The sequence below is a fragment of the Hoplias malabaricus genome, chromosome 2 (assembly GCF_029633855.1).
Source record: "Hoplias malabaricus isolate fHopMal1 chromosome 2, fHopMal1.hap1, whole genome shotgun sequence".
Taxonomy (NCBI): domain Eukaryota; kingdom Metazoa; phylum Chordata; class Actinopteri; order Characiformes; family Erythrinidae; genus Hoplias; species Hoplias malabaricus.
Window position 1 is genome coordinate 53,472,676 of NC_089801.1, and position 15,595 is coordinate 53,488,270.

Below are 15,595 nucleotides of genomic sequence, written 5' to 3' on the forward strand. Positions count from 1 at the left end.
CAGGCGAGTTTGTGTGTTTGGGTTCCACAGATTTTAAGGTGTTCCATTGTGTGAGGGCAAGTTACCCTCTCCTTCCAGAGACCAGTGGTTCCCAAATGACAGCAAAAACAAAACAACAACAAAAAAATTTTCAAAGTGAATTTACACACTTTCACATGTTTAAATGCACTTTAGAAGTGGTTTTAGTTTACTGTGTGTGTTCACTGCCCCTAGTGTGTGTGAAGAATTGTTCACTAGTGTGTGTTTGTGTGTCACTACAACGGATGCGTCAAACGCAGAGAAGCAAGTTCCCTAAGGGGATTAATAAAGGTGCTTCTTCTTCTTCTTCTGTCTAAATATTATAAGAGATAATGATCCAAACAGTGTTTCTCTAAATATTCAGACTTTATTCTCTGCATTTTTTATACTTTTTTGTTTTTTTCTTCAGTGACGTGGACCAGAAATTGTGATCGTAAAATGGTCAAGCAGAGTCACATGATAAGACTTTTTGTTTGTATCAGATTTGAAAAGATGTACAAATGTGGCTTGAATCTGATTGGAAAAAGTTAAATTTTATGAAGATTTTTAACCTGCACTAAATATGTCCTGCTCAAAACAGATATTGAGAAATGATCAAATATCATACAACAATAATGTACCTCTACCATAGCTACCAAAGATCAGTACAAAAGTGCCAATATCTCATGATATAGCACAAACCTCAATTGTATTGCGATTATAACACAGTTCGTTATCACTGTATATTATTCATTCATTCATCCATTGTCTGTAACCACTTATCCAGCTCAGGGTCACGATGGGTCCGGAGCCTACCCGGAATCACTAGGTGCAAGGCAGGAACACACCCTGGAGGGGGTACCAGTCGTTCACAGGGTGACACACAATCACACATTCACTTACACACACACACCTGTGAGCACTTTTTGAGTCGCCAATCCACCTACCAACGTGTGATTTTGGACTGTGGGAGGAAACAGGAGCACCCGGAGGAAAAAAAAAAACATCTCAAAACAAAAAAAAAAAAAACCTGAAGAGTTCATGAGTCCCAATACTTTTTTTGTTTTTAAAATTGTGTCTCCAGGGGTCTACTTACATCAGGTAAAATGTGGAATTGATACCTCCTACTGATTTGAAGTTATTGAAGCTGAAGCAGACAGTGGACAGATGGCCTCTCCAAGTGTCTCTTTAGGCCCTAATGCTCTCCATAAGGAAAATTATTACTTTTACTGCAATAATACAGTGTATATATCTTGTATAGACCTAATGTCAACATATTACAGTGTTTTTCTTTTATAAAGTTTACTTTCTATGAGAAACTAGTCTACTGTCCCTCACCAAGTGGCCATTTACCCTTAACCAAACAGTAGCAACCCTTAGTTATGGTGTGTTTTATTCTGATGTACTGAGTTTCTGATGTTTATACTTGTTTCTCACCCAGTACAGTGTCCCTTTAAATGACTGACGTGTTAAAAGGCGAGAGCTGCACTCTGATTGGCTGTAGAGCAAGGCAACCTCCCTCACACCCCTGCTGCATTTAAATGGCCTCAGTGAGTGAAAGGCAGCTAATAAAAGAAATATAAGCTTTCAAAACATGTTTATTGACTTGATCATTGTTTGTGGAGCTTGTGGCTGCCAAATAGAACCACTCGCGGTGTCTGGGTCTGTTGAAAACGTATGCGCTCTGCTGCGTGTTTGTCCTGCCTCCTTGGGTCCACGGGGTCATATTGTAAATATTTTTTGAAAATGTGTACTATTTTTTTGGGATTTTTTTTTCGGCCAGTACTCTTGACACAAACATGAGGATTGCTCACGAACGGTTTGACGGAGAGACTCAGATTTAGTCTCATTTTGAAGGGGACAGCCTAAGGTAAGTGCTGCTATGCTAATTTTGTGTATGAGCCACTTGTAGGCTCTTCAGGCTTCGAGACTCAGCGGTTTTGTCATTGGTGAAGGAAGAAACCTGAAGTTTGAAATATCTTATTCTTTCAGCCTTAATTCCTTAGTGTATAATATCCCCGTGATCCTGAGAGTGTGACCGTTCGATTGGTATATGATATGTACACATTGACTCAAATATGGTGTAATCAAAAATCTGAAAATCTGTACTGTCACTAATATTTTTTCATAACAATTACCTGGCAAGTTATATTTCGACCAAAAATACATATTTATCGAGTGGGATTATATATAAAAAGATTAAATCAATGAAAAGCAGTCACTTGGTACCTTGACTGTCGACTTTGGACCTGTAGTACTGACCGATATAAAAATGAGTCATTTTTTCGCGATGGAAATATGAGGTTAATGTGTTCAAAATTAGGTGTTCAAATTGGAAACCGAACCGGTTTCTGATGGTTGAAAAAATCCAGGCACCCCACCACTGTCTTATACAGTTGTTGGACAATGAAACTGAAACACCTGGTTTTAGACCACAATTTATTAGTATGGTGTAGGGCCTCCTTTTGCGGCCAATCATCTTTCCAATTCCAATCTTGGGAATGACATATACAAGTCCTCCACAGTGGTCAGAGGGATTTTAAGCCATTCTTCTTGCAGGATAGTGGCCAGGTCACTACGTGATGCTGGTGGAGGAAAACGTTTCCTGACTCGCTCCTCCAAAATACCCCAAAGTGGCTCAATAATATTTAGATCTGGTGACTGTGCAGGCCATGGGAGATGTTCAACTTCACTTTCATGTTCATCAAACCAATCTTTCACCAGTCTTGCTGTGTGTATTGGTGCATTGTCGTCCTGATAGACGCCACCGCCTTCAGGATACAATGTTTGAACCATTGGATGCACATGGGACATACCCATCTAGCACAAGTATTGGGCCAAGGGAATGCCATAATAAGCCAGCCCAAACCATCACTGATCCACCCCCATGCTTCACTCTGGGCATGCAACAGTCTGGGTGGTCCGCTTCTTTGGAGCTTCTCCACACCGTAACTCTCACGGATGTGGGGAAAACAGTAAAGGTGGATTCATCAGAGAACAATACATGATTCACATTGTCCACAGCCCAAGATTTGCGCTCCTTGCACCATTGAAACCGACGTTTGGCATTGGCATGAGTGACCAAAGGTTTGGCTATAGCAGCCCGGCCGTGTATATTGACCCTGTGGATCTCCCGACAGACAGTTCTGGTGGAAACAGGAGAGTTGAGGTGCACATTTAATTCTGCCGTGATTTGGGCAGCCGTGGTTTTATGTTTTTTGGATATAATCCGAGTTAGCACCCGAACAACCCTTTCAGACAGCTTCTTCTTGCGTTCATAGTTAATCCTGTCGGATGTGTTTCGTCCTTCTTGGTGGTATGCTCACATTACCCTGGATACCGTGGCTCTTGATACATCACAAAGACTTGCTGTCTTGGTCACAGATGCGCCAGCAAAACGTGCACCAACAATTTGTCCTCTTTTGAACTCTGGTATGTCACCCATAATGTTTTGTGCATTGCAATATTTTGAGCAAAACTGTCCTCTTACCCTCTGCTAATTGAACCTTCACACTCTGCTCTTACTGGTGCTATGTGCAATTAATGAAGATTGGCCACCAGGCTGGTCCAATTTAGCCATGAAACCTCCCACACTGAAATGACAGGTGTTTCAGTTTCATTGTCCAACCCCTGTAAGTGCTGAAGTCATTGTTAGGTTATGTGTATTTTGAGCTTCTGTCAGAATGTCATTGTCATGCAAAAATGTCACTCCTGGAATGTCTGCCCAACTTTATCATTCATTATTTGACCTACAGGATTTGCAGAGCAGAAGGGGTAGAATTACTAAAATAAGCCCAGTTATTTGTTTGAATAACATTTTTTTTAATTGATTGTGATGTTTACCACTGTTAATTTGACACAGGGCGGCACAGTAGCGTAGTCCAAAAACACACGTTGGTATCAGTGGCGGATGCTGGTCTTTCAAGGAGGGGAAGCTCAATTTCGGCCTACATCATAAAATGTGTCTGTTTATTTATACATAAATTCTACCCTCCGTTCCTTTTCAAGAAAATCATCTGTGACCCTGTCGTACCAACAAGGCGTCTTTTCCAGGGCCTTGACTAGTGTCCTCTCAATGGCCAGCAGAGCTAGGCTGCTTAAACGGCCTTGGCCCATGTGAAGTGTGTCCACCTGTGAGTGCTTTGTGACGGTGGAGGGGCTCAGCAGCACCCGCTGGACAGAAACTGCAATAGAAGTCAGAAAGAGTGATAGAAGTCAGTCTCCAAACACAAGCAGCTACAAAAAAACCCACCAGAAATAGAAGCTCGATTTGTCATTAGTCGTTTTTAACAAAGAAAATGCCGTTAAAAAGATTAAGAAAGTCTGGTTCAACTCAGAAAAGAATGAAAATGTAACGCTCGCACGGATCTCTACACCAAAGGATCGCTGATTCGCTCATTTCGCTGTCAATCAAAAAGGGATTCAGCCTCAGACAGATCATCCAATCAGCATGCAGAAGCCGAGGCCAGCCCACTGCCCCATAGACCCCCAGAGACGCTGAGCGTCCGATGGGCGGGACAAAGCCCAGCATTTATCCAATCACTCGTCTCGTTTCGCTGCACTTCGCTGCTTCGCTATTGAACTCTGTGAATCTGCGCGAATGATTGAGAGGAAAGCCACGTCTTTACCAGTGATAAGAAGCTGATTCTGAACAAAAGGTAATCGCGTTGTAGTGCATATTTATTCAATGACATGTACACACAACAATATATATTATACCGCTGTAGCTCGATCGTGCCGCTTCTCCTTATTCAACATAAGGAAAATTAGGCCATACCTAACTCAACATACAACACAGCTCCTTGTTCAGACGTTAGTAATCTGAACAAGTCTAGACTATTGCAACGCCCTCCTGACAGGTCTTCCGGCCTGTGCTGTGAGACCGCTACAGATGATCCAGAATGCTGCAGCACGCCTGGTCTTCAACCAGCCTAAAAGAGCACATGTCACGTCCCTATTAGTTGAGCTGCATTGGCTACCCTTAGCTGCTCGCATCAAATTTAAATCACTAACGATGGCCTTCAGTGTATTCACTGGTTCTGCTCCCATCTACCTCAATAGACTCTTAAAACCATACGTTAGCGCCCAACCTGTCCGTTCCTCAAAGGAGCGCCAACTAACACGACCAACCCCCCGTACAGGTCAGTTGAGGCTATTCTCATCTCTGGTACCACGGCTGGTGGAACGAGCTTCCAAACACTATCAGAGCAACAGGAACCCTCTCCGCATTCAAGAAATCCTTGAAAACCCAGCTCTTCCGAGAGTATCTTTTGCACTGAAAATCTTTCTTTAATGCACTTATTACTTCCTGGCATATTGCACTTAATGTAAGGTATTTTGTATAATTTGTGCTGTAGTTTGAATGTTAGATCCTCTTTTTATAAGTTGCTTTGGATAAAAGCATCTGCCAAATGCATAAATGTAAATGTAAATATTTGATCACTTATTTTTTGACATTTTAGGGGAAGCTGAGCTTCCCTTGCAGTCTTAGAGCAATCGCCACCGGTTGGTAGGTGGATTGGCGACTCAAAAGTGTCCTGAGGTGTGAATGTGTGAGTGTGTGTTGTCCTGTGAAGGACTGGCGCCCCCTCCAGGGTGTATTCCTGCCTTGCGCCCAATGATTCCAGGTAGGCTCTGGACCCACCGCAACCCTGAACTGGATAAGCGGTTACAGACAATGAATGAATGAATTTGACACAGTTCATGAAGTGAATCTCTTTAACTAAATCTAATACAGTTTGTTACAACCTTTAATACACATACTCTGTGATAACATTGCCGTTAGCACTTATTATACGTCTGAGATTAGGAATGCTGAACTGGGAACAGATTGTGTCTTTTACATAAAACTGAATAGTATTACATCATGCAGTACTAACACCTCAAAGGCCTCACTCTTAAGTGTTTGCTGAATATGGGCTCTGGTTTGTTTCATGAAAAAGACCTAGTTGACCTAGTTCGAATGAACAACATCTTAAATGTAAAGATAAAATAATTTAGAGCTCTCTTGGCAGGCCATCTTGATGAATATGAGAGCATGCTAAGTTATTAATAGCATTAGTGTTTTTCAGTACCTTTTGACCCTTTTAAAAAGGCTACTGAAAATTTTCATGCTATTTTTGTTTAAAGGGAAATTCCACTGATTCTTCTAAATGTACATGATTAAATGGTTCAGATGTAAACAACAACATTCAGGGTGGTTAGGTGTGAAATGTTCCATTCTAGAAAAACTTACTGAGTCAGAAATTTTCATGGTAGTGTTGACAGTAACCAGATGTCCAAAGTGTGTTTCTAAAATCTCCTCTCACTGTAAATATTTAAAATAGGTATGAAAACACTGCTTTATATCCTGTTATGATAGTTTTGACACTTTTAAGTAATCAACTTTATTAAAAAGCAAATCAAAACAAATAAACTACAAATGCCATTTCCAGGAAGTTGGGATATTTTCTAAAAGGGCAATAAAAACTGAAATCCATATTTAATTAACTGGAAACATTTAACAGACAAGAAGAGAAAGAAAACATTTTCATTGTTTCCAATGAGAAATTTCATTCTGTTTTTAAATATAAACTAATATAGAAATTTATTTCTGCAACACACTCAGAAAAAGCTGGGACAGAGGGATGTTTACCACTAAATTGTACATTTTAATTATTTGGGAAATACAGATATTGAATTTTGCAGGTTTGCAGGTGGGATTTTTGCCCATCTTTGCTGTATACAAGACTTGTGTGGGAAGTGTGTGTGGTCTCCATTGTCTGATTCTTCTCTTAATGATGTGCCAAATATTTTCAATAGGAGACAAATCTGGACTAAGGCAGGTCATTAAAGCATACACACACTGTCTATGAAGACATGCTGTTATAACTCATGCAAAATTTTCCTGCTGAAATGATCATGTCGTGCCATGGAGATTGTTTTGATGGTAGCATATGTCTCTCCAAAATACTGATGGCTCCCCCATGCAATCACACATAGTTTTTGAACTCTTTCTTTTTTATCTTTGGCACATAGAACCTAAGGCATATTTTTCTCCAAAATCAAACGGAAACATGGACTCATCTAGTCATAGAACATCTTGTCTTTTGATCCATATCAGATGCCTTTGGGCCCTTGAGAACTTGCTGGTTTTTCTACACAAAATTAATATACGGTTTCCTCTTGTGTAATAGGCTACAGTTTCAGGCTGCATTTCTTGATGTGGGTGGTGTCAGTGTCAGTGGTGGACAGTTAAGTTTTCCAAAGTACCCCAGACCCCATATGGCTATATTTATGACTATAGCCATATAGCATGATGGTTTCTCATGCAGTGAAATCTGAGAGCATGATGTTTACAAATATTTAAAAGTTAAAAGTAGACTTCTCCAGGTTTCATGAATCGTTTCACAACACTATGGATGGGAGACAGAGGAAGATATATTTTCTTTGTTACAAGACTAAGCCTTTGTTGGATGCTCCTTTTATATTCAATCTCACCTGTTACTTGGGGACCCTTCCAGAACAGTGTTACTACTCAAAAATTTTGTCTTATTTGCCTTTCACCCTGCTCCGGGTGACTGTCTGTGAGGAGTTTGGTGTGTTCTCCCCTTTTCTGCGTGGGTTTCCTCCAGGTGCTCCAATTTCAGTCCCAGAAGAAGATTCAGATTTTCCATCATTTTACCACCTTCAGTTTTCCAAATAGTAACTAAAATGTCTTTATTTGTGTTGTAGACTTTGCAACCTATGGTTCCTTTTACCAGCTCTGCCATGAAATCTGGGTTTTTAAAGCTGATCTACAATAAGGAAATTCAATTTTAAAAATTAAAACACATTGTTTTCCTTTTAGCATTTGAATTATACAGAATTTGAGAATATTGGGGGCTGTTTCCCTAGGAAAAGACCTACTTATCAAACAGGGGCACTTGCTTACTAGTTAAGATTTCAGAGACCTAAAAAATGTACAAACTTAAAACTAAAAGCTGAGAATTAATATCTGACATCTGCCAAATTTCCAAACTGCTGAATTTACAAGACAGCTATGCTCGAATAACAGCTGAACCAGAGCTTCTCAGAGGGGAGAAGACCCAAAAAAAGTATCAGAAAAATCTGGTTGGGATACATGTAAAATACTGTACATAATAGGTTGCACCTCCAAATGCTTAAAGTTACTTGTCAGAATTTAAAGGAAGTAGTTTGTATACATATATTTAGTTGAAAATCTCAGAAAACAAAACAAATTCAGCAGGAATAAGGGCCAACTCAGCAAAGCATTGAGAAGAACAAGCGGAAGCCAAGAAAAACCAGGTTAAAGCTCAACTGAAGGCATTTAAAGTTCAGCTCCACAGCAGGGTAGTCTGCAGCCCACCATCAAATCACCTTCCTCTTGCAGTCAACTGCAGGGCAACATCGCCATCTAGTAAGGCAAAGGAGCTCAATGCAGCAGAGAAGACTGAAGATACAGTACTGCTCAGGCATGCTAAAATACTCAGGGTATGATAAACTTCTAGGCCTTTTTAAATTATTCCTAGCAATAGTTGTAGTTTTCAAGGACCACAAAATAGAAATATAGTTTAATTTAAAAAACTTTTTTTTTTATATATAATTGTTATACATTTATCAATTTTTCATCATGTTGACTCTCAAAGTGAAAATTACATTTAACTCATGAAGTGGTTGATTAGGTGCTTATTAACTAATACCAAAGATTATTTTAAAAAACTATGTATTAAAAATCTCATAAATATTTAGTCCATATTGAGGTGACACATCACAATGCATTTCGCCTGTTTCTAAATTAAGCACCATTCATTCATTATCTGTAACCGCTTATCCAATTCAGGGTTGCGGTGGATCCAGAGCCTACCTGGAATCATTGGGTGCAAGGCGGGAATACACCCTGGAGGGGGCGCCAGTCCTTCACAGGGCAACACAGACACACACACACATTCACTCACACCTACGGACACTTTTGAGTCACCAATCCACCTACCAAAGTGTGTTTTTGGACTGTGGGAGGAAACCGGAGCACCCGGAGGAAACCCACGCGGACACGGGGAGAACACACCAACTCCTCACAGACAGTCACCCAGAGCGGGAATCGAACCCACAACCTCCAGGACCCTGGAGCTGTGTGACTGCGACACTACCTGCTGCGCCACCGTGCCGCCCTAAGCACCATTCATTCACCATCAATTTTTTTAAGCTATTACATAAAAAACAAACGTCATCAGAGATCAACATGTGTTCATTAATGTTTTGTTTGCCTGTTGGCTGGGGATATAGATTTGAATAAATTTAGAATGAAGCTTGCTGGCTTTGCACCCACCCCCTGCCCTTTGACTTTCACAATTTCATTAGTCAACCCCAATACCACCCTGATAGCTAGGGCTCCTCAACTCTCATACAATGCCACCAAGCTGTGAATGTGAAGGTGAGTGAAGGCTTTGTCCAATACGTGAAGCCAGCCACTGCTTTGTTTCGAACCACAGCTAACATAGCACTACTTACTGGACAGCAAAGGTGAATTTACTCTGTTCATTAAAACCCCAAAAACTCACCTCTGTTCAGAATAACACATTTAAAAGTTTACAAGAAAAATAATCCGACATAAACCTTAAAAGTGGCTTAAATGTACAGGCAGGTCAGTACAGGCTGATCTAGGAATATGTGTTTAAACCCTGCCTGCAGCTTAAATGCCCTGCCCTACAAGTTGATGGATTGGATTCTAAGGTCTGTGGCATGAAATCCTGCCATTCCTTATTAAAGGAAATGGTTCGTACAGAACCCTGAACACTTGAAAAATCTTTTGCATGATTAAAGCGTTCTTTGCATTATTCAGTCAGCAGCTATGAGAAAGTATCCGTGCCGAAACATTCATTCATTATCTGTAAGCGCTTATCCAGTTCAGGGTCGCGGTGGGTCCAGGGCCTACCTGGAATCATTGGGTGCAAAGCAGGAATACACCCTGGAGGGGGCGCCAGTCCTTCACAGGGCAACACAGACACATTCACTTTTTGAGTCGCCAATCCACCTACCAGAGTGTGTTTTGGGACTGTGGGAGGAAACCGGAGCAGCCAGAGGAAACACACGCGGACAACACACCAACTCCTCACAGACAGTCACCCGGAGCGGGAATCGAACCCACAACCTCCAGGTCCCTGGAGCTGTGTGACTGCGACGCTACTTGCTGCACCACCGTACCGCAACAGTACTTTCAAAATTCAAAAGGGGACACACACACACACACACACAATATGCTAATTCTCCCCTTATTATTTTATTTTATTTTATATTATTTTTCTATTTAATCCTGAACGATTAAATCTGTGCTCACTTTAATGCAAGAAGCAAAATGACTGTCAAGTGACTGAGGGGAAATAATCAACTATAATTACAAGTGGCTAAGCACATGTCACAGATTCTCATATATATCCTAAAAAAATCAAACAAACAAAAAACCAACCTATTTTATCTCGAATATGGTAATTTAATAGAAAGAAAAAAACAAGACAGATTTCTTGGACAGTAACAATATTAAAGAAGCTATCTTATACTCTTCTCATCTTATATATAAAATGTATGTTCACTCTGTGAGGCCACTGGTCCACGACAAACCGAACTCGAGTAAGCAAATATTCCATTCAGAGTCGGAGTGTGACCGGGAGAAACAAATAATTCCTAAGAAAGAGCAGAATGAAGTGATAAGAACAAAAACTCACTAGGGTGTCAAATGCACTTTGGCGGTCTGTCAGTCTTCAAGAGAAGCCCCTTGAGGGTGAGACGTTGTGGCTATGTGGGTAGAGGCCTGCTGCCTGTACAGGACATTGTTGGTTCAAATCTGGCCTAGTTTCACACAGGTCATGGTGTGAAAATATGGGAGAGCAGAGACGAGCAGGTTGATAAAGAGTGAGAGTATGAGGAAGATGAAGAATTAAAAGTGGTACAGTAGTGTTTCCCCGCAGTGAGATTTCTGTTGCTCTGGGAAGCCTGTCTATACATTTTTTGTGGAACTACTTTTGTGGCCCTCTGGTACCACACAATGAGAACAATGTGAACAATGTGAAATGAGATGAACAGTAAACAACTGTAAGCAATAGTGCCTATTGTGTTTACTTGTTTACTGGTGTGTTTGTTTACATAAGTATGAACATCACAGGTTTAGCAGCTTGCTGTTTTCCGCTCTTTGGTTCTCTCTGTTCTGGAGCTGTTAAGTGGATATTATTTGTTTTATTTTTTTAGGACCTTTAGACATTTGTGTGCGAATATTCAGAATATTTATAAATTCACTACTTTAAAGGGGGTAAATGCATTATTCCATCCATCCATCCATTATCTGTAACCGCTTATCCAATTTAGGGTCGCGGGGGGTCCAGAGCCTACCTGGAATCATCGGGCGCAAGGCGGGAATACACCCTGGAGGGGACGCCAGTCCTTCACAGGGCAACACAGACACACACACACACATTCACTCACACACTCACACCTACGGACACTTTCGAGTCGCCAATACACCTGCAACGTGTGTTTTTGGACTGTGTGTTTTTGGACCGGAGCACCCGGAGGAAACCCACGCGGACACGGGGAGAACACACCAACTCCTCACAGCCAGTCACCCGGAGCTGGAATCGAACCCACAACCTCTAGGCCCCTGGAGCTGTGTGACTGCGACACTACCTGCTGCGCCACCGTGCCGCCCTTAAAGGCATTATTTTGTTATTATATTACCATTATATCAGTGGCATAAAATGACCATATCATATACAGTTTTTTCTTGGACAATATACTGACCACAGCAATTGAGACAGGCCTACTAGTACACACCTAATTACATGTTTATATAGTGGTTAATGAACGAGTAAACAAGTGATTGTCAGTGTTTGTTTATCTACGAGGGCAATTGAACCCTGAATGTGTAACTGGGCTTTAAATGTTGAGCCGTGGGGAATATATTGGCCCCATGCTGAGATCAGCCAATTACATTAATCATCAGTCTGTGACTTATAATCGTTCATTCAATTATTTACATGAGAGAGCTGCCATTACAAAGACCAGTAAAATCAATATATATGTTGCTTGTGCTGTAATTTATAGCTTTGAGAAAACAGAATTGACATGAGGAAGAAGTTTTCTTCTTTATGAAACTTTCATTTTAAATAGTTCAGCTATAGCAGCAGAGCTTAACTATTACTACACTGTTAAACATGGAACTGAAAGTAATTGTAAACTAAATTCACACACTTACACTGTCAGAAATACTCTGTGGTTGTACCCTCAAGGTTACATAATCTGTACCTTTAGTTCTGGAACATAATTGTACCTTCACCTATTATAATTAAAGCTTTTAAAATTGCATTGATTATATTTGCCACATTTAATTTCCAGGACTTACAGTATGTATATAAAGTATTTCTATCATGAAAAATAACATTAATCTCTTAATCTGGAGAAGAGAATGTAATGTACATTTTTCAGTAATGTGCAAACTGAACATTACTTAGACTTTACCTTTACATTTACAGTTTGCACCTTTAGGAACAATAATGTTCCTCTACTGTACATTTTTGTGTGTGTACACACCACCCCCCAAATGATCACTGGTTTAGGAACACCTACCTTGTATCTACACTTATTGTCCATTTTATCGGCTGCACTGAGCATAAAGGAGCACTATGTAGACAATTACAGACTGTAGTCTATTGCTTCACTGAATTCTTTATGCCATTTCAACAGTCAAAACACCCACAGGACCACCACTGAGCAGGTATGATTCTGGTAGTGGATCACTCTCAGCACTGCAGCAACACTGACATGGTGGTCGTGTGTTGTGCTGGTACGAGTGGATCAGACACAGCAGTGCTGCTGGAGTTTTTAAACACTGTGCGCTCTGTTCGACACACATTCTTCGTTGGTCCACCTTGTAGATGTAAAGTCAGTGAGAGTAGCTCATCTGTTGCTGCACGGTTTATGTTGGTGGTCCTCTAGTCATTAATCAGTGGACTACAGTCTTTAATTGGAGAACTACAAAATGGTCCTATATGGTTAGTGAAGCTAATAAAATGGCCAATGAGTGTGGATACAAGGCAGTTGTTCCTAAGTTGTCGTTCAGTGTATATTAGTTTTGAGGTGTTTAGTTTCATTGACAAATTGGATACTGTTGGCTGGCAGTGACAGAGATATGTTCTAGTTTAGAGACAATATAAAAAGGTGCATGATAACAACCAGGCGTTTGTATCATGAAAACTCCATAACTGGATGTTATATATACAGTTGTGTAGTTAGCTTTTCAATTAATATATTCCATCCATCCATCCATTATCTGTAACCGCTTATCCAATTTAGGGTCGCGGGGGGTCCAGAGCCTACCTGGAATCATCGGGCGCAAGGCGGGAATACACCCTGGAGGGGACGCCAGTCCTTCACAGGGCAACACAGACACACACACACACATTCACTCACACACTCACACCTACGGACACTTTCGAGTCGCCAATACACCTGCAACGTGTGTTTTTGGACTGTGTGTTTTTGGACCGGAGCACCCGGAGGAAACCCACGCGGACACGGGGAGAACACACCAACTCCTCACAGCCAGTCACCCGGAGCTGGAATCGAACCCACAACCTCTAGGCCCCTGGAGCTGTGTGACTGCGACACTACCTGCTGCGCCACCGTGCCGCCCTTAAAGGCATTATTTTGTTATTATATTACCATTATATCAGTGGCATAAAATGACCATATCATATACAGTTTTTTCTTGGACAATATACTGACCACAGCAATTGAGACAGGCCTACTAGTACACACCTAATTACATGTTTATATAGTGGTTAATGAACGAGTAAACAAGTGATTGTCAGTGTTTGTTTATCTACGAGGGCAATTGAACCCTGAATGTGTAACTGGGCTTTAAATGTTGAGCCGTGGGGAATATATTGGCCCCATGCTGAGATCAGCCAATTACATTAATCATCAGTCTGTGACTTATAATCGTTCATTCAATTATTTACATGAGAGAGCTGCCATTACAAAGACCAGTAAAATCAATATATATGTTGCTTGTGCTGTAATTTATAGCTTTGAGAAAACAGAATTGACATGAGGAAGAAGTTTTCTTCTTTATGAAACTTTCATTTTAAATAGTTCAGCTATAGCAGCAGAGCTTAACTATTACTACACTGTTAAACATGGAACTGAAAGTAATTGTAAACTAAATTCACACACTTACACTGTCAGAAATACTCTGTGGTTGTACCCTCAAGGTTACATAATCTGTACCTTTAGTTCTGGAACATAATTGTACCTTCACCTATTATAATTAAAGCTTTTAAAATTGCATTGATTATATTTGCCACATTTAATTTCCAGGACTTACAGTATGTATATAAAGTATTTCTATCATGAAAAATAACATTAATCTCTTAATCTGGAGAAGAGAATGTAATGTACATTTTTCAGTAATGTGCAAACTGAACATTACTTAGACTTTACCTTTACATTTACAGTTTGCACCTTTAGGAACAATAATGTTCCTCTACTGTACATTTTTGTGTGTGTACACACCACCCCCCAAATGATCACTGGTTTAGGAACACCTACCTTGTATCTACACTTATTGTCCATTTTATCGGCTGCACTGAGCATAAAGGAGCACTATGTAGACAATTACAGACTGTAGTCTATTGCTTCACTGAATTCTTTATGCCATTTCAACAGTCAAAACACCCACAGGACCACCACTGAGCAGGTATGATTCTGGTAGTGGATCACTCTCAGCACTGCAGCAACACTGACATGGTGGTCGTGTGTTGTGCTGGTACGAGTGGATCAGACACAGCAGTGCTGCTGGAGTTTTTAAACACTGTGCGCTCTGTTCGACACACATTCTTCGTTGGTCCACCTTGTAGATGTAAAGTCAGTGAGAGTAGCTCATCTGTTGCTGCACGGTTTATGTTGGTGGTCCTCTAGTCATTAATCAGTGGACTACAGTCTTTAATTGGAGAACTACAAAATGGTCCTATATGGTTAGTGAAGCTAATAAAATGGCCAATGAGTGTGGATACAAGGCAGTTGTTCCTAAGTTGTCGTTCAGTGTATATTAGTTTTGAGGTGTTTAGTTTCATTGACAAATTGGATACTGTTGGCTGGCAGTGACAGAGATATGTTCTAGTTTAGAGACAATATAAAAAGGTGCATGATAACAACCAGGCGTTTGTATCATGAAAACTCCATAACTGGATGTTATATATACAGTTGTGTAGTTAGCTTTTCAATTAATATATTCCACAAGTTTCAAAACACATCTTTCAGGTCACATGCTTTTTCAGGCCCTTGTCAGAAGGATAATTGTTCAAACAGCTGTGTACAGAACATTCAGCAATCTGTAATATGAATAAACCAGATAACTTCTTAATGTATACCTTCTACTAGAGCGGATCAACAGCAAAAGGCTTCATGTTTTCAATAGTAGGATTTACAAACACATGAACACATGATCTTTTTTAACAAATTTTGAAAGTCTGCCCCCACCCTGCCACAAAGAACATTAAATTTAGTGCCATTTGTGACCAGTATAATTTTTTTTACTTTCATCACATAAGCAGAGAATCAACATTCTGAT